A 19,276-nucleotide genomic window follows, 5' to 3' on the forward strand; every position below is an offset into this window, starting at 1 on the left:
TTCAGTTGTAGTCGGTTAGTTGAAGGATGAAAGCTACACTTAATGAGATAAAGGATATGAAAGGATTCACATATGATAAAATGCTATCGAACCCCAATCCTAGCCAAAGCAGACCTAGATGTGAAGAGTTGCAATGTTTTTTTGGAAACAAATCAGAAATGAAGAAACAGAAAGGAGGGATCAGAATAGGTACAAAGACAAACAGGAGGGGACATTAAGTATTACAGGGTGTTTTGATGTGTTCCCCTGTCTGGGATTCATGAAGCCTCAAGAAGCATCAAACAGAAGCAGCAACTGTACTTCCCAAATTCTAAAATGATAAAAGACCACACTATCATCCTGTCCCTCAAACTCACAAATTTTCGAGGCTCAGGCTCACACTGCTAAAATCTCAGTCCTCCCTACATGCAGCCAGCTAAACTATAGATACACTATGCCTGACTGATCCTTCAGAGAGATCAGAGAACACCCTCCACTCAGGGCTCCAGACTGTGACTATTTAGTCACATTTTGAGACCACTTTTGTAGACAGCGCTACTAAATTTCCTAAGAGCACCAGTGCGACTTGCTAATATGCCCCCCGTCTTGATTGTGCTATCTGTTGGCCCTTGGGTAACAACAAAACAAACTATTGATTCATTTTTCATAACAAAAGATCATTCAGACCCCCACCCAAAGTCAGACTGGCCATCGGGAGCACCTGAAGAAATCCTGGTGGGCCAGTCGCTCTGTGAGCCCGTTATACAAAAACAAGAGCAAGAGAGATGCATTGTTGGCCCATATTGATTATGCTCCAGCCCACATCCTCCTCCACAAGATCCTCCATACCAGTTCAACTGTTAGTCAAGGTTTTGCAGCTGAAGACACAAGACAGAAGACAATAGGGAAATGATAAGCACAGTCTGGGTTTGGCTTGCTGGCTATTTAACTATCAGGTGCCTTTTGCTGAAACATGTTTAACTTTTCATAAATTCGATGTGCTCTTCAATGTCACCATACTCTGGACACTACACTCTGGTATTGCAAACTTTCACACTGCACTCAAAAGCAAATAACGCAGGAAGAAGTCTGTTTCTCAGACATTATTTGTGAAGCAGCAGGCGTGACAAGGAAGATGGCAGAGGCCAGGAGAGAAATGTAACAAAGATAATGAGTCAAACTTGCACACAGCTTTCTGGCAATTGTACAGCTCAATTTACCCTCAACATTATGGTTACTGTTAAAACAAGAGTGCACAGCCTTTTTTACCTCTGCAATTATTTATTTAAGAAGTGATGTGGAACTGAAAAATCAATTTGCCCCTTTCCTATGGAAAACCCCTGGCAGCCAATGAGGTCTGTGCTGTCTTGAGAGTAATGCGTTACTTTTCACAAGACATGCACATTACTTATATGAACTGCCCCTGCAACCTACACACACACAGGCATTGTCTGCAGTCGCTGTGTAGTACAGTGCTTCACTATAAATGGGCTGAAAATTCTTATTGATATTGCAGTATAAAAGAATGCAATATCTATAATGCAAGGCCTGCAACATGAGCATTATAAATTTATTTTATAACTCAATCGATAACTGAAACATTGGGAATGAGACTTTTCTGGCACACAGAACTCCTTAATGCCCAGAAATATCATTAAGCAACAACAGATTAGACATCACTGAGAGGTCCAATGGGAGATATTCCCACAATCATCCAATGGGGAAGCTCCTGGAAATGTTTCAAGTCACATTTATTAAGCTAAAATAACATAACATATTCTTCAAATGCACTGCAACTGAAATTTATGTCAAAATAATGCTGATGTGATGTTTTGTCCACATTTTGCAGATCCAGCTCTGTGGTACTCTGTTCTGTCTTAGGGTACGCATATTGCATTACAGGTAAGAACTAATGTTATATCACTGCAGTAATCTACTCTTTAGCATTTTTGTCATCCCTTTGTTTATACAATGAATATGCAGATAGGTCTGCCTATTTTCAGGGGCGTGCACTCAATGAACAAAATGGGAAACACCAGAATCGTCCACATCCGAGTACTGTTGTATAATTTAATGACCAGGCGTAGCCAACACAAAGTCAATGGTAGTATACAAAAACTTATTTACCACATCATGATGAAACTGATTTGAATCATTAGCACAAAGCCTAAAATGTTAGGTTTAGGGATTGAATTCAGTCACGTACGATTACAAATAAACATACCATGCACAGTTTTCCTGTCAAAATTCTAGTTCTTTACTAATTCTTTTTAAAATACCACCCTGATAATTTGCTGACACCCTCAATAAAATCTGCATCAGTCCTAAAGGAGAGCTGCAAGAAAAGAACTAAAAAGAACAATCGACCCTCAAATACTCTTAGATTGTTGAAAACCATCAATATGTGATGAACAATGCATTCCAGGAGTTATTCTGTGATTCTTATAATTACAATTTTGTTGTACCCACTTTCTTTCAGCCTTCCACTTCTAATGTGACTTCAGTTAGTGATTTCCTATATTTCCCAGAGTGCTTTTCAACAACCCCTAGAGAAAAAGCCTGACAAGCTCAATGGAAGAAGCTGTTTTATTCAGCGTTTATAGACCAATATGTACGGGGTAAAAATAATAAGCATATCAGTACCACTACCATTAATTCCTAATCTAAACATTTTTAACTATTTTAAAGTGGACCTTCCCATAAAGGGAATATTATTAACAACTCTTAAAAGAACTGAATCAAAGATTTGGCAAAAGTTCTCTACAACTTGTTGGTACTTCTGAAATCTTAAAATAAAGGTCTAAATGTGCAGGGGCCTCGACACCTGTCTGATCTTCTTAAACCTTATATTCCCTGCTGTGCTCTCCGCTCTCACAATACATGGCTCCTATCTGTTCCCAGAGGGAAAAAGAAGTCAGTAGGCTGCAGGACTTTTCCTATGCATTCCTATTCCTTCTGTTTGTTGTTGTCCCACAAGCAATTGAGCACCCAAGCTTTGTGCCTCTCTCTCTCTACCTAGTCTCTTGTCCTTATCCCATCATTTCACTCAGGCTTCTCTGTGCTGGACCATCCTTGGGCCCCTCTCACTCCGCTGGCTGCCGGTGCCTCATTTCAGATGTTTTGGATCTGGATCTTCATCTTCCAGGAGACGCAGCCTCTCCCCTCCTATCTCTGTCTCTCCCTGTAATATTGTCATTTTCTCTCTCCCTCTGTGTGTCTGTTCCTTTCTCCTGTCTGTGTGAATGTGCTTGAGCTTTGTATGATTGTGTAGTCTGTCCTCTTTCCAGGCCTCAGTGGTGGATAGCAGGTAGTGTGGCTCGGGTCCTATCTGTATGCAGCACCTGGAAGTTGCATAACGTCCTCCTGGGTCCATATTTTTCATACATGTTTTGAAATGTCTTCGTACATATCAAGGGTTTAAGGAAAGACAGTGTCATATTCTGTAAAGCATGTTGTAAGGCACCTTGAGGAAAACTTGCGATTTGTGATATTGGGCTATATAAATATGACTTGACAATCAGGAATCTTTATCTTAATGTTCTGGTGGATGTTTGTGTCTGCAGTGCGTAAGTGCAGATTTTGCAGTATATTCACAGTGCGACTGCAGTCTGATTGCTACCCCTGCTGTCTTCCAGAGCGCCTCTACGATCCTACACAATCCTCTCAGCCACCGCCCTACACTGCCAACCATCTGTAACACACACCGCACATGCCTCACACACTTACAATGAACCCTTCGACACATATGGAGATGGACAGATGTACATTAACTGCAGCACCTCCTGTGAACCCAGCACAGGCACTGGGGGGGGGGGGGGGGGGGGGCTTAGTGCTAAGCGAAACACTGAATCCCTTCCAGCTGCGAGGACTACACAGTGTAGCTGACCCTACATTTTGACCTCTCAATGGAGGTCACAGAGATGCATTTACCCCTTGAGGATCAATAGTGTAACAGCAAAGATCCACAAACACTCTCCCCACCATTGCAAACAAACCCTCCAGGAAGCAGGACTGGTGACATTAACAGACCTCAACTTGTGAGAAAGATAATGCAGGCCTTTCATCATAGTCCAGGTCCCACTTTGCAGGGGCTTAGGGTTGAACCCTTTCTGGACCTGTGTGGAGGTCACACATAGGCCACCCAATACTGTCCAGTACTGGATCAGATACCACTGGCTAAATGGAGCCCATTCAATAGTTCTCGTGTGTGTGGGTAGAGTTGGAGTGGCTGCTGGGAGTTTTAGCTTCCTGTTGAAAAACAGAATAATATCCACAAACCCCCGTGCAGAGGCAGGCCTGTCACACAACCTTTCTATCCAAGTGTGGGAAATGCACCCATTCTGTCAGATGAGCTCATAGTCTTGTTCTTTTCTATTCCTTTGTGGGCTTGTGCATTCTGTGTTCTGGCTGCAGAATGAATTTGGGCCATTGTCACTGTGATCCTAATGGCCAGCATCTGGCTCTCTGGCGCTCTTCTTTATATTTTGGGGTGGGGAGAGTGGGGGGTAGAGGGGTGGGAGTGAGGTGGGTGATCTGACTGCCTCAAGCTGCGCAGCTGTCCCACTTACTACCCCTCACTACTCTCCTAAGTCCCCCTCTGTATCCATCTGCCTCTTCTACACTCCAAATCTCTGTCCCATCCATCCATAGATGCCACTAGTGTGGGATTGTGCTTTCAAGAGGCTCCCATGCTAGAAGGAGCCTTTTAAAGACTGAAGCAGGTTTTGACCCTGTTTTTAGACCCTGTTAAGTTCGACGCAGTGGGGTGCATAAGACCCAGACAGTGCAGTATCTTATCAGGCGGCTGGGAATTTTTATGCAGCCTCCCTGAATCCCTCCAGCCCTCCATGCCTGCTGTGATCCTGGCCTGAGCTGTGGACTCAGAGGAGCTGACAAGGCTGTTTGATGGGCCATAGGCACAGAGCATCAGGGGATTTTGTGGGTAGGTGGGTGGGTGGGTGCTTGGCAGGGAGAGGGGGGCTGGTTGTGTCTCACAGTGAGTCCCTCAGCAACTTCTGATGAGCTAAAAATTCTCTGTGTGTCATACTCATGCGAATTCAGTTCCTCATGCAGAGGAGGCGCCACAAACTTTAATGTATTCCTCTTGTCCTGGTGCTAAGCATTCACCGTATCTTGGTGAAATGCTAAAGAAATAGAATAAATACACAGACTTCTAGATACTGTATATATATACACATAGACACAAATGAATGCAAAGACAAGCCGGAGGCTGTACAACAAGGGGCTGTAAAGAGCTTCCTAATGAAAAGGAGGGGAAAAAAGGGGAAGTAGAGAATTTAAGTAGATGGGTACATGCCCATTTCTGGACGGCTCCAATGAGCTGAGAAGAAATGTCTTAAGACCCACTTCCCAGCTCAGGCTGCAGCAGCAATAACTCCCCGAGATATAGCAAAAGCAAGCACACATAAGTGAATCCGCACACACACACACACATACACACACACACACACACACACACACACAAATACACATCCTTTCTGATGTGAGTGCACTGCAGGCTGGCAGCCTCCCTGCAGGACCAAACAGAGCTGGGGCAGAACACTCTTTGAGGGAGAGCCCAGGTCAGGATCTCTGACTAGTTTAGCCCTCAAACCAGATCCAACACATATCCACACATCCTCCAAACACACCCAAGACAGTTGTGGCTAAGGCATTATGTGATCTAGATCCAGTCCCTACACAAATCCAATCTGATTGCACATGGCTATCGGGCCAAGCTCCTATTGTGCCTTTCTGACTGAATTCCTATTCAGAACTCCCCTTCTTCTACCCTGTCTTTAGACATTCAGCTGAGTAAGACAGGTAGACAAGCACCGAGACATTTCGACAAGCAGACGGCAGGGCAGGCCTGCTGGGGCCTTTTCTTTTTCTGCTGCCGGAAAATGCTATCAGCTTGGATCAGGCTAGGCTGCTCAACCTGAGCATCAGCAGCCTCACGGTCCGGCCCGCTTTTCTCCATGGAAACCTGCCCCCCACTCGCCCTGTGATTGGCTCATACGATCACTAGACAGACACTCTGTCTTACAATACAGATAATAATGGCCCTCTGGTAGGATGAGAGCAGGAGAAGAGTGATGGCCTAAAGGCTTTTTTCTTACAGATTTTGTCCTTTAGAAAGGCTGCATTCAACAAGCTTACAAGAAACTAGAGACTACAGGTATGTTCCTGTACATGGCATGGTTAGCTCTACAGCTCCACACTCTAATGCACACGACACTAAGATTCTCCAAAAAACCATCATCATCTGTATTTTCTCATGTCTTTACTGGTGACTTCAAAATCCTAGAGGGTAGAGGAGAAAGAAAACAGACATTAAACACCAGTCCCACATGAAAAATGCCAATACTGGACATGCAGTGATTGCTAACTGAACCGGTATGCATGAATGAGCTATTCTTTATCTTTCTTGTCATGACAGACCAAGTCTCTGATAATATAACTTAGAATTGGGTGTGCGTCCATGTATCCATATATAATAATATAAGTCTTTCCCTTCCACAAAGTAGGAACAACAAAGGCAAAAGCTTCTTTTTATTCTCTTGCTCTATTTACAGTACATTGTCAAGAACTGGAGAGCAAAAATACCCTGCACAGAGATTAACAATACCAACAAAACAATGCTTCCAGATGAGCCTTCCACTTTTGGTAGCATTATTACAGCAGCTCGCTACAAACATTGCCGTGTCTTGCATTGCCTCTTCACTTCAATATTCTTTGTGTTTGTAGCATGAGGCCCCCAAACTGGGAACATGTCTTCAAAATGTGTTGTTTCTTTCCTCCATAGCACTATTCAGGCTTCTCTTCTCATCTATCTGACATTTCCAGGGAAAAAAAGGGATATATCTGGGACAACAGTGTGCAAAGGGGATGTATGAACAACACACTGAAGCCAATATCAAGCATTATACACACACTATACAGTGCGCCAAAAACACTGTGATGCTTGAAATTAGAATGGCTTTTCATGCAAACAGAGGCACTTGCTGTGCAGGTGACTGGCTGGTATTGCAGACAGAATTGCAAGGAAAAACAAATTCAACTGCTGTTTTAAATAAAACTCCACTTGGCAGTGGCTTGCTGCACTAAACCAAACAGAGAAATGGAGCTTGCCACGTGACAAATGTGCAGTGTTAAATACAGATAAAACGATGAAATGAGTCACCACCCATTTTTGCTCACTGCACTGCATCTAACCTCTCTGGCAGAGCAACACTAATATGTTTAATGAACTCATTAGTCAAAAATGAAGACAGACAGTGGCATGAGACATGGAAGGTGGAAGCACAAAGGGCAGAGACAGAGGGAGGGAAAGGAAGGAATGAGAAAGAGATATAATAGACCAGCTAAAGTGAGGAGAGGGATACTACTCTAGAAAGCAAATTCTCCTGTATTATAGATGCAGTATCATGTGTTGTAGCAGCTACATGGTAGCAAATGCAACATCTGTCCAATGCAATCAACTCAACAAGCAGAAAAAACACAATCTGGGAGGCATTCTGCAAAAAAATGTCAAACCTGCCAAGTAAATTTCAAGGGTTAGCTTGAGTGTTATCACTACTATTTCATTTAAGTGCTTCATCAAAAATTACACAGCCTGGAATGAACTACTCTAATGTAATTATTTGCACTTGGCTGATATAAATGGGTCCACCCATGGCTATGCCTATTCATTTAAAAATAAAAAAAATGACAATGCCCAGATCACAGCAATTTGTTGCCAAAGCGTGAGTCACTTTGCTTTATGTAAAATAATTGGCCCCTGACAAACCTGAAGCAGCACATTCCTGAGATGAGAATGAACACCAGTCTTCTTGTCTTTTTACAAAATGCAATTCACAACTCTGCCTATGCAGCTTTTTGAGAAGTTGACTATTTATATACTATAATAAATTACATAATTCGGGTGCAAAGCTCATCCATTTCTGTTTGTAAATAGAATATCTGAGTGAACAGGGCTTCTGAACAAGTCATTAGTTTCTAAGCTATAAACCACTGCTGTAAAGGCTGGACATAAACTCAGCAGTCTTCCTGTGGAGACCTGCTTATTCAGTGATTCAGAGTCATGGTTCATGGTTAATTATTTGCACTTGGCTGATATAAATGGGTCCACCCATGGCTATGCCTATTCATTTAAAAATAAAAAAAATGACAATGCCCAGATCACAGCAATTTGTTGCCAAAGCGTGAGTCACTTTGCTTTATGTAAAATAATTGGCCCCTGACAAACCTGAAGCAGCACATTCCTCGCCACTGGAATCCAAGACAGGGTTCCCCTGCCATGGCATAGACTGCTGTCACTGCAATATATATGGCTGTTTACTTATTCATGGATGGGTTAGGGCTACTAACTCAATCAATCTGCTTCCAGTTCCCAAGGCTGACTTTATTAGATAACATTAATGATGCATTAGTTGTCCATAGGTGTTGAGTTTCTCCCTCGTCAGCAACTACAATTCAAATGAGAACACAAAAGGATATTGGCTGCAAATGGATTGAAGTTTGGGGATAATTGTGGCACTATAAAACACTGAGGTAATAATTTATTGTCAGACAATATGCTGTCAATGGAAGAAAAATCACAGTGTGCTTCCCAGAGTTGAAATATGCCTTGTAATATCCACTGCAGACATTAAGTAAAATGAAATACTACAGCTAAGGTGAAAAAAAGCCACACATCATACATATCGCAAATCGATTTAATGCAAAAGCAATAAAATATTAGTTATTTTCCATTTAATCTGTCATTTACAGTACTATTAAAAAGAACAGTATACTGTTCCTTGACATGCTTTGACTTCAGCTGCAGTTCTGAGATCATGACAACATTACACACATTCATATAGCGAGACATTTATCACAAGCCATTTGATGGCACTTTTACTTCACTATGAAAGCATACATCATCCAATGGGTGCCTCAGCTGGGAATTGAACCTCTATCCTCACCAGCACTTAAGCCAGATTCGATCAGTCGAGCTACAGTGAACACAGAACCACAAACAGTGTCTGTGCATGTAGGTGCTGCCAACTATATTATCGTCATCTTTGTAAAGTGTTTGCGTGCGAGGAGGGGACAGAAAGCAGAAATCACCCTGCTGGCTGCCGTTTCTGACTGTCCTGTTGGGATGAAGCACGGGCTGAGCTGAGCGTGTTCATTTCATAATCACATATCAGAGAGCCTTATTACACATTAACCACACCTCCAAATACTGAAAACAAACGCACGCCCGGGTGATTTATACAAAGCAATTCCTGAAACTAACAGCAGTGCATTGAGGCTGAAACACAGGCAGCAGCTGCTTTGTCTGCTCGCCACACATAAAACCACAATGACGATATAAAAATACTGAAGGATACACACTTCGAAGTGTCAAACACCCACACCATGTCATGTGTCTGTATTTCCATGATGTGTGCGCGAGGGTGGAGGTCAAATGCATTTCACTCTCATTTAACGGTGGGAACGCGTCTATGCCCCCGACAAACCGTAAACAAATCTACAAAAACGCACACAGACACACAGCTAGCTTATATAGGCCACATGCTTCTAGCTGTGTTGATGCCTTTAGCCGTTAATAAGGCTGCCAAATTAAACCACGTTAATACCCGTTCATTCACACTGCTCAGCCCAGGTAATGTTGCGGTCTTAAAAGAGGTTTCAGGCTAACTACCGCCAGTCGCTACGTGATCTCAGCAGCGACGAAGTCAACAGGCCGGGATGTAGCGAGGGGAAAGAATCTATGGGCTGCCTCCGTAGCCCCTAACATATCCGCCATGCAGCGGGGTTATCATTCACATACCTTGACATGATACAAGGGCTTCCAGCGGCATCCGACCGGGGCTGCGGAGGCTGGGTCTGACGCTGCGGCAGCCGAGATTTGCTGCTCCAGAAATATATATATATATTTTTTTGTAGAAAAGGCTGCGGCGGAAACAGGAACTAGGAGAGAGCGGGGATCTCTGAATACAGCAGTCGAGGCTGCTCTGTGTTGGGTGGCCGGTGTCAACGCAGACTAGAGAGGGGGGAAATTTAATATCCGGTCACAACTTTTCAAATTAATAGGCTGTAGGATTCTTTGTTGGGCTTTGTTTAGTTGTGTTTAGGGAGGTATATTTGACTACTTCATCCTAATGGAAAATAACTTGAATTCCCCGTTTTGTGTTTGGTGTCAAGTCAACAAGTTGTTTCATGTAAGCTATGCCTTCAAAATAGTCACCTACAGCACACCCTCTCTCTACCTATTTTATTCCCTGCGTAAAACTTTGGGCTACTTTTACTGCACTGAAATTGTATCAGAATTTACTTTTTTTGGTCAATGATTTTTGCCTATTTTCTACTTCAATTAATTATATATTTTTTTATTTTCCTCTAATGCATGTCTTGAGTACATCCTTACGTATGATTTAGACATTTTAATGGGGGACACGTTTTAAATAGACACATAATTACCTACTTTCTGTTTAGCGGTTAATCATTTGGTAATTTATTTTGAAGGCAAAGTGTTGTGATTTCCTGTTTGTGTCTGTGTTTCTCTGGCTGATGCAGACCCTGAGCAGCGTGGAGTGAAAGCTGCAGTCCGCACACCAGCGTCTTGTTGTTGTACTGCAGTCGGGTTCATAGACTGACAGACCTGGTGCCACCGGGTCGATGGAGGGTACGACTGCCCCTGAAGGCTGACACTCTGCTTAACCTTCACACTAGTTGTGAAATGATGATGTAAACATTTTATATTTATCAGTCTGGACATCTAAGTGACAAAAAGAGGTGTCTAAGGTAAAACGGAGAGACTGAAAGAGTGTTTTCATAATGACTATTTCTTGTTCAGAAGAGAGCAGGTTATTTTTAAAATGTCAAATCTCAGAACCACAGTACCTAGGGTAAGTAAAACCAAATATCTTTATTAGATAGTTGCTGTGAGAACAATCACATAATGACAACATACAGATATATATATATATATATATATATATATATATATATATATATATATATATATATATATATATATATATATATATATATATATATAAGATATAGCAGAACAATAATGGATATCAATTAGCATACATTTGGTTTCACTGGCAATTTGTAGGAGTAAATGGAAAGGTGATATAGGCTAAAGTTGACGTTCCCAGCATAAGTAATGTATAATTTGGGATGAGATGAGAATGAACACCAGTCTTCTTGTCTTTTTACAAAATGCAATTCACAACTCTATGCAGCTTTTTGAGAAGTTGACTATTTATATACTATAATAAATTACATAATTCGGGTGCAAAGCTCATCCATTTCTGTTTGTAAATAGAATATCTGAGTGAACAGGGCTTCTGAACAAGTCATTAGTTTCTAAGCTATAAACCACTGCTGTAAAGGCTGGACATAATCACACTCAGCAGTCTTCCTGTGGAGACCTGCTTATTCAGTGATTCAGAGTCATGGTTCAGATTGCATGATATCAGCTTGTCAACTTTATAAAGGAGAAACGTTCATTAATTTCAAACTGACTCACCAAAGACATATTTTCAGTCAGTATTCTTTTGCCACAATATGAGAAGAATATTAGTGCAGAAGCTCCCATTTAGTATAGATAACATCCATTTAATCCACATGAATTGACCACTGTCTGGGTCAATATTTTTCCAGGCAAAAGGAAAGGAAAGATAAGCTGTGTGTCTGTGCGGATGGGTGCTGTAAAACAGTAAACAGGCTTTCAGGTTTCCTAGGAACATGTAATATACTGTACCACTCTCTGTGGACTGCTGTATAGGCTCTGGATGCTTCTATATCCCATTTTCAGTCTTACTTAAGCCACTAAATCAAATTCATAATACCCAAAGGATTTTCACTTGTTGTTGCTTCTCCACCCATCTTTGAAACATATCCAGCGTGCCTCTGAGAGGTCTCTCTCCGGTGGTGAGGAGCTGAATCACAATAACAACCCCCACCTACACTTCACACACACACACTTCACACACACACACACACACACACACACACACACACACACACACACACACACACACACACACACACACACACACATATTTTCCATCTTATGTAGTGGTCTTGACTCTCATAGCTGATGCACTTGCGCCATCATGTGGCAAAAAGGCCACAGTGCACTGTCTCTGAGAGGGAAGGGGACAAACCCTTGACAGTGTAGATGCTAGCTGAAAGAGGAAATGTGACTCAGAAGACAGGTTTGTGTAATCAACCAGGCTAATCTCATATCCAGGAAAATGAGTCATGTTTCAAAGGGTCCTCTGTAACTGTCACTGGCACACGTGCATGCAAAACACCAGCTGTATATGTGCTGATGCAGAGAAACACCTGCCCCCACATTCCATCCCCACCCTCCCAGCCACAAAGAAATTTTGTCAGTCAGCTGTGATATCATCATCAGTGTTGTTCTCAGTGGGGTGGAGGCAGGTCCATCTCCCCTGACCTTTTTGTCTTTGCTGACCTTTTCAGATTGAGACACTGAGGAAGAGTTTCCAAAGGAGAACGTGTGAACTCTATTCACCAGAAACAAAAGTTGTAGTCCAGTGCATATTGCAGCAGGTGTCACTTTACATGCCACAATACACATCTCATGCTTTGAACGGAAACAAAATGAAACAGAATAATTAAAATACCATTAGAGTGTCATTAGAATATAATTACCCCCTTAATTTGTAATACTTAGGAAGGAATGCATCATCTTGGCACTTGTAAAAATGTATTCTGTGCGACAAGACATTTCATGAAATTTCACTTACTCTAATGAAGAAATATATTAAATGCAGTCTGAGATCTTAGATTCATAACATGCAACTGCTACTACTACTTAAATTCTGTCCCTGGGAGCTTTGTGGTTGAAGAGCAATTTGAGGATAGAAACATCTGCATTCAAGAGACATGGTTAGCAAAGCAAGATCTTATAAGCTCAAACTCTTTACACAAAAACAATTCCTGTAGTTGGGGAATTAGTCCAAGGTTAATACCTGGAAAAGTGAAAATAGACTGGAATTTTGAGTGTTATATTATAAGATTGGTTGTTGAGTGGGGCTACATTAGAAAATGTGGTATTTTTAATATCATCATGGCATTTGTAGTTTATCAAAATGAGGAAGAAATACTGGCTTCAATAAATAAAAATTCATTGAGGACAAGACACAATATATGTTTACGTCACAGGGAACTCATGACAATGATTTGTGGTCAATTTCGTAAACAGTTTTACATATAATACTGAAAAAACAGATTCATGGTTTGAATACTACAGAGATTTACAGTATACAGAAAGGCTACTACAGACCATATGTGAATTGCTATTAAGGTTTGACTGGTCTGGCCTTAGTAAAAAAAAAAGTAAACTAAGTATGCCAGACATGCTGGTAAGTGAGTTGTGATAAATGCAAAAACTAAAAATGTTGTACTGTGTCTGCTGGAGTCAAAATGAAAAGAAATTAGAATACAAAAGGGCATATTGCCAATGTTTGCAAGGCAATTGCCAATTAAAAGTTATAATGAATTTTGGAATGAGGTCAGAACCAATAAAACCCCTTGAACCTCTAATACTGACGGAGTGAGTGGCACAGATAAAATTGTTAATCACGGCAGAAGCATTATTATCACCTGTTTAATTGTGTGCCTGGCGAAAGGTCAAGCATGCTTTTAATAATGGGGACTTCACTCAGGGTATGAGAGTGAGGTATCTGAAGCATGGCCATCAATGGGCTACGTTGCTACCTATCCCCCCTGTCACCTTTTAAAGAGTTAGTATGTATAGGTGTGCAGTACTTAAACAGTGTATATGAAACAAGTCAGATAATCATAATAGACATATATAAGAAGCTGAAGTTGACAAAGTACAGCATACTCAGTTGTGGAAGAAGTATTCCAGTCAGCTACTGTGAAAATACTCCACACCAAGTAAAGGTTCTGCATTCAAAACCTCACTTAATCTCACTGTAAAAGAATGGAAGTATTATCAGCAAATGTCTTGTTCTGGTAATCCAAGAGGGCTTCTTAATAGTTAATTAAAGTAGAAACATGTTATCACCCCCATAAAGAACCAGCTAGTCCTTCAGTTTATCGAGAAAAAAACCAAAACAAATTCACCCCAGGATGGGTATAAAAAACTGTAATCTGAAAGTAACTAGTAACTGAAGCTCAGACAAATGTAGTGGAGTAGAAAGTACAATATTAAGTATAAAGTTGCACAGAATGAAAATATTCAAGCAAAGTACAAGTACCTAGACTTTGCACTTGGTACAATATTTGGGTAAATGTACTTAGTTACATTCCACCGCTCTATGTCCATCATTATCAACTCCACATTTACTCTTGCCCAGCACAGAGTAATGAGCATAGAGCTTCTTTCATTTGTATGACAAATTTTAGATGGCAGGTTAACCAAGCCACAGAATTACCTAATATGAACCAAACTGAGGGTTGTGGAAACTGAACTGACACATTAATTGAAACAACAGACAATTTCACTTAGGAAGATGGTGAAAATACAGATTTTGAGCACAGTTCAGGAGGTTAAAACCTGGAGTCTCGGGGAGAAAGTTATCACCTAACCTTTGCAACCACCTAGCTTAACTAGTGCACACCTGTGAGAGCTTTATGTTTTCAAGTTGGGACATTTGGCTTGAAGAGTAAACAAATACAAAGAAAAATCTGCTCAGTGCCTCATAATGTTATGCCTGCTTCTCTACACAGGAAGGCAGAGAACAAACACCTGCTTCAGGGTGAGACAGCTCGCTCTGTTATAGCCTCTTTAATGTTTATTGCTGGTTTAATGAGCAGTGCAGCAGTTTGTGATTCTGCATCATCAATGCTTTGCTAATCAGTTAGCAAGTGGGGGTCTCTGTTTAGTTTCAGTGTGTGAATTGCAGCTGCCATGTAGTGTAATTTAGGTTTTATATAGGTGTGAAATTGATGGAAAATAGACCATTTGTTATGATTTATCAGAAACAGATGCATGGTGATTGATTCACTGGTGTGCAATGAGTTAGACTGTCTCTACTTTCCCTGCAGCTGATTGAATCCTGTATTGGCATTCAGGTGCTTATGAGTGAAGCTTTGCCTGCATACAGTCAGCCATCTAGGGCAGAGAAATGACTCAGTGTTATTGTATATTAACTTGTGGTGGAATTATAATAATGCGATTATATTGTGTTGGCTTGCAGTCACGCCACTAGGTTCTGTGTGTGAGGCAAGATTTTATATTGTTTATATTGAGTTATATTTTGGTCAACATGAAGCACCCATATGTCAGGCAATAATAAGAAATTCCATTTCTAGTTCACACATGTGGAGTGGAGATGGAATAAGGGTAGACAATACCATGATACCTTGCTGAGCTGCACTCCATATACCACAGATATGTGGAGTCTATTTGTACTTACTGAAGATTGTGATGTTGATGCTATATATGTCAGAGGTCACATGCCTCTGGAGCAACTAGGGGTTAAGTGTCTTGCTCAGGGACACATTGGGGAATGTGTCACAGTGGGAATTAAAAAAAAACAGGTCTTTCACACCAAAGGCATGCGTCTTATCCACTGCCCCATCACCACCTGTGTGTTTGTGTTGAGAATTTAATGTCACTAAACTGCAATTTGCGTGAGACTTGGGTGATATGATGATATATCAAGAGAAAATATCCATTTGCCAAACCATGCTGTTTACACTGGGTGTGTTGAGCAATGTATTGTATTCTGTACATGTATTCTGTATTTTGTGTTGTCTTTGTAAAGCTGCAGAACGGACAGAGTCCAAAACAAATTTCCCTTTGGGGACAATAAAGTATATCTTATCTTAATGATACAAATCAATGAGCAAACGCTTTATGGCAATTTTACATGATTGTATGGATTTTTATATCATTTTAGCATCAATGTGATTATGATGTATTAAATGTGGTGGATAAGACAAGTACATCTGGTTATCTGGTTATTTAATCCATAAAGTTTCAAAATGAATTCATAGACATCCATCCATCCGTCCATCACAGGACCACACATAGACAAACAACCACTCACACCTAAGGATAATTTAGGGTCACCAATTAACCTAGTCCACATGTCTTTGGAGAGTGGCAGGAAGCCAGAGCACCCAGAGAGAACCCACACAGACAGAACATGCGAACTCCACACAGAAAGGCCAGGGCAACCAGGGTTTGAACCCACAACCTTCTGGCTGTGAGAGCATTTGCCATCAAATTTTAAACATACTAAACTCTGCAGTGTCTCTGAAACATGCATTTTCCTGCAACTGCAAAATTACTCTGGTGTATACCAATTACGTTGTATTATTTCCTTACATTTAATTTACTTTGGGCATTCAATTTATTTGGACCCTGAGGTGCAAGTCAAGATTTTCACGGCACATTTCATGGTATAAATTATTTTAAACGCAGCATATGATCTATGGGGGACTGCAGGTTAGTGGGTCAAATTTGCTGAAACATAACACTAGTTTTCAATGAAAAAACAAAGATGATTATTTGTAAACTATTACCATATACTATTACCAGTTTGCTTAAATTATGTCCTGCCAACTGTTTGAAATAAGTTTTGCAGCACCAATACAACCAAATTCTGCGTTTAATTAGAAAAAAAAGAAGAAAGGCCAACTGTAAATGACCCAATGTAACAGTGTGAGTGTTTGTACAGAGTTTAACATAATTGAAAGTAATTCAATTTGACAAAATTATCCAACAATGTATAGGTAGGTAGGTAGATTTATTTTGTCTCAGTATAACAGGTTATAGAATCAAAGTAAACAGGGAGAAATACAGGACAAAGCAGAGGTTAAGGATACATTGAAAGATAATGTATATAATGAAAATTTTATTTAAGTGCTGGGTAAAAAGGTAGTTTTTTAGAAGCCTTTTTTTGTTCAAACTGGTTGTTCCAGGCACTTTGTAATCTTCGCATGTCACATGAGAGTCATTATGTGGCAGTCACTTGAGATTCATTGGAGTCACTTGATGCATTCCTTGTTACAATGCATGGTGTAACTTTGGAAAAAGGTTTTTAAGATGAAAGAAAACAGATTTTGTTACCGTGTTGTAGAGCTGCAATGATTAATCGAATAATATATTAGTTGTTGACTTTTAAATTAATGCCCAGTTATTTGGATAATCAATTAATTGGTTTGAGTAATTTTTTTTAAAGAAAAATTATTTTATTTCAGCTTCTTAAATGTGAATATGTTCTGGTGTCTTTATTCCTCTGAGACAGTAAACTAGAATATATTTGGGTTGTGGACAAAACAAGAAATTTTAGGATGTCATCTGGATGGTCTGATGCAATAAAACACGTCAACTTCTGGCATAATAAATATCTGCAGTTCCTGTTATACTGTCCAGTCCTGGGACCAGTTAATCATTTAGGATGTAATGTAGCCATGAAATGGTGCCACAGATACCTTGCATACCCAAGTAAATTACATTAGGTCACAGTCCCCGTTTATTCTAACATAACATACAATATCATAAAATATCAGGATCTGCACCAAATGCACTTTATGTACAACTAACTGCTTTTGAATGTGGAAGCAGCCTCTAGGAAAGTCAATATTTGGTGACATTTACCTCTGATTTATATATTTTAAACAGTAGATGGCGGTGTTACATCATGTCTGTGCATTGTCAGGCTACTCACAGTCCTGTATGCCACTGTATATCCAGTAGGCCACAGCAGCATTTATACATGCTGGTGCCATGGATTATATCCCTTTGTTTTATTATGTGCACTCAGTAATCCCTGTTTACCTTGCTGTTTCACAAGATGTACACTAGTTCATCAAGAGGAAATGTAAATGTCCCTAGTGGTCAAACTGACAGAGGAAAGAAAGTGACACCTTACTACTGGCCAAATTCAGATACACGTTGCAGTTACAGGGGTTACTTGTCACGCTTCCAGCAGGTGTCACTGAAACCTCAACATAGCTCTCACTGCAGTCTCTATTGTACCCCTCTGTGACCATGCCTTTATCCTTGTCCACTCTCACTGCTCCCATCACCACTATTGTCATCATAATCATCAGCATTATCCTTCTTCAAATCATGTGGGAATGTTTCATGATGCCATACTTACACATATATGGTACGAAGATGGTAGGATTACTGAGGTGCAAAGACATGGATAGAGTGGTAATTAGAGAATGTCACTATAAACATTTACAATGATCACACAGCACCATATACAATGCTGGGGTACTGTTGCTGTCTCAAGTTATTTTGTTTTGAACTGCAAATAGCCAGATTATTTCAAAATCAATTTATCTGCAGATTTATGTCCATAAAATGTCGGAAAATACTGAAAAGTGCACTTTTTTCCATAGTCAAAGATTACATCTTCATACTGCTTGCTTTGTCCAAACCAAAAGATATAGCAGCAAAACCTCTTATTTGAGGATGAAGCTAGATGGAAAATGTTTGGAATATTGTCTTGAAAAATGCTTGAAAGTATTCATTGATTATCAATACAGTTGTGGATTAATTTTCTGTGTATTAATGAACACTAAATTTGACTGAAAACATGAAACTGCAGTGGATATAGGGCTGACATGACAAGTCCATTACTTTGTTAGTAGATGGGCATATACAGTAAATAAATGGCAATAATTTTCAGAAATAACTAATCCCTAAAAGTCCAAGACCAACATTTGCTGGTCCCAGCTTCTCAAACATGAGCATTTGCAGCTATTCTCTATTTTATATAATTGTCTTTTGTTGGTTTAAGACGCCATGCAATTGCTGTGACCCACCTTTGGCTCAGGGTGACATTCATGGCCATTTTAACGATTTACTGATTAAACAATAAAAATAATGAATAGAATATATTCATTAATAATGTTAGCTGCAACGAAACCCCTCTGTATTAAGTAAGTGATAAGCTGTAAACATTTGCTGTCAGACATTTCACCACTTAATTATACGGATTCATTAATTCTAATGACTTGTGGCGAGCACCCAGCATTTGTTCATTTTCAATGCACACTTCCCAGCATTTCCATTTTCATCTCTGTTTTGTGATTCACATCTTTTATTTCTCATAAAAGCTGCTGAGTCACATGACACTGAGGTAGTGAATGACTGTGTTGCAAACTGCTCACAATACCTTAAGGTCAATGACTTGCAGTATTTTGAACTAAGCTGAGATTTCAAAGTTTATGACGTGGTTGTAAGAGCTCTCCACTGGCAGTGAAGCTGACATCTGCTCCCAAATTGTTCTACCTGTACCACTTCATGGTTGATGGCAGTACCTGTGTTTAC

At 40.3% G+C, this 19,276-nt stretch overlaps 1 protein-coding gene across 3 annotated transcripts in view; it reads right to left on the reverse strand.

Annotated features, from left to right (window-relative positions):
* fut8b (fucosyltransferase 8b (alpha (1,6) fucosyltransferase)) overlaps positions 1–9,996 on the reverse strand; it is a 97,895-nt gene extending 87,899 nt beyond the window's left edge. For all 3 annotated transcript variants that reach the window (XM_038726716.1, XM_038726714.1, XM_038726715.1), the window contains exon 1: positions 9,800–9,996. The gene's annotated coding sequence lies outside the window, so the exon portion shown is untranslated. The remainder of the gene's footprint in view (positions 1–9,799) is intronic.
* Between the last annotated feature and the right edge of the window lie 9,280 nt (positions 9,997–19,276).

The sequence above is a fragment of the Micropterus salmoides genome, unplaced genomic scaffold (assembly GCF_014851395.1).
Source record: "Micropterus salmoides isolate LMB-PRFRI ecotype aquatic unplaced genomic scaffold, ASM1485139v1 Ms_hic_scaffold_18, whole genome shotgun sequence".
Taxonomy (NCBI): Eukaryota; Metazoa; Chordata; class Actinopteri; order Centrarchiformes; family Centrarchidae; genus Micropterus; species Micropterus salmoides.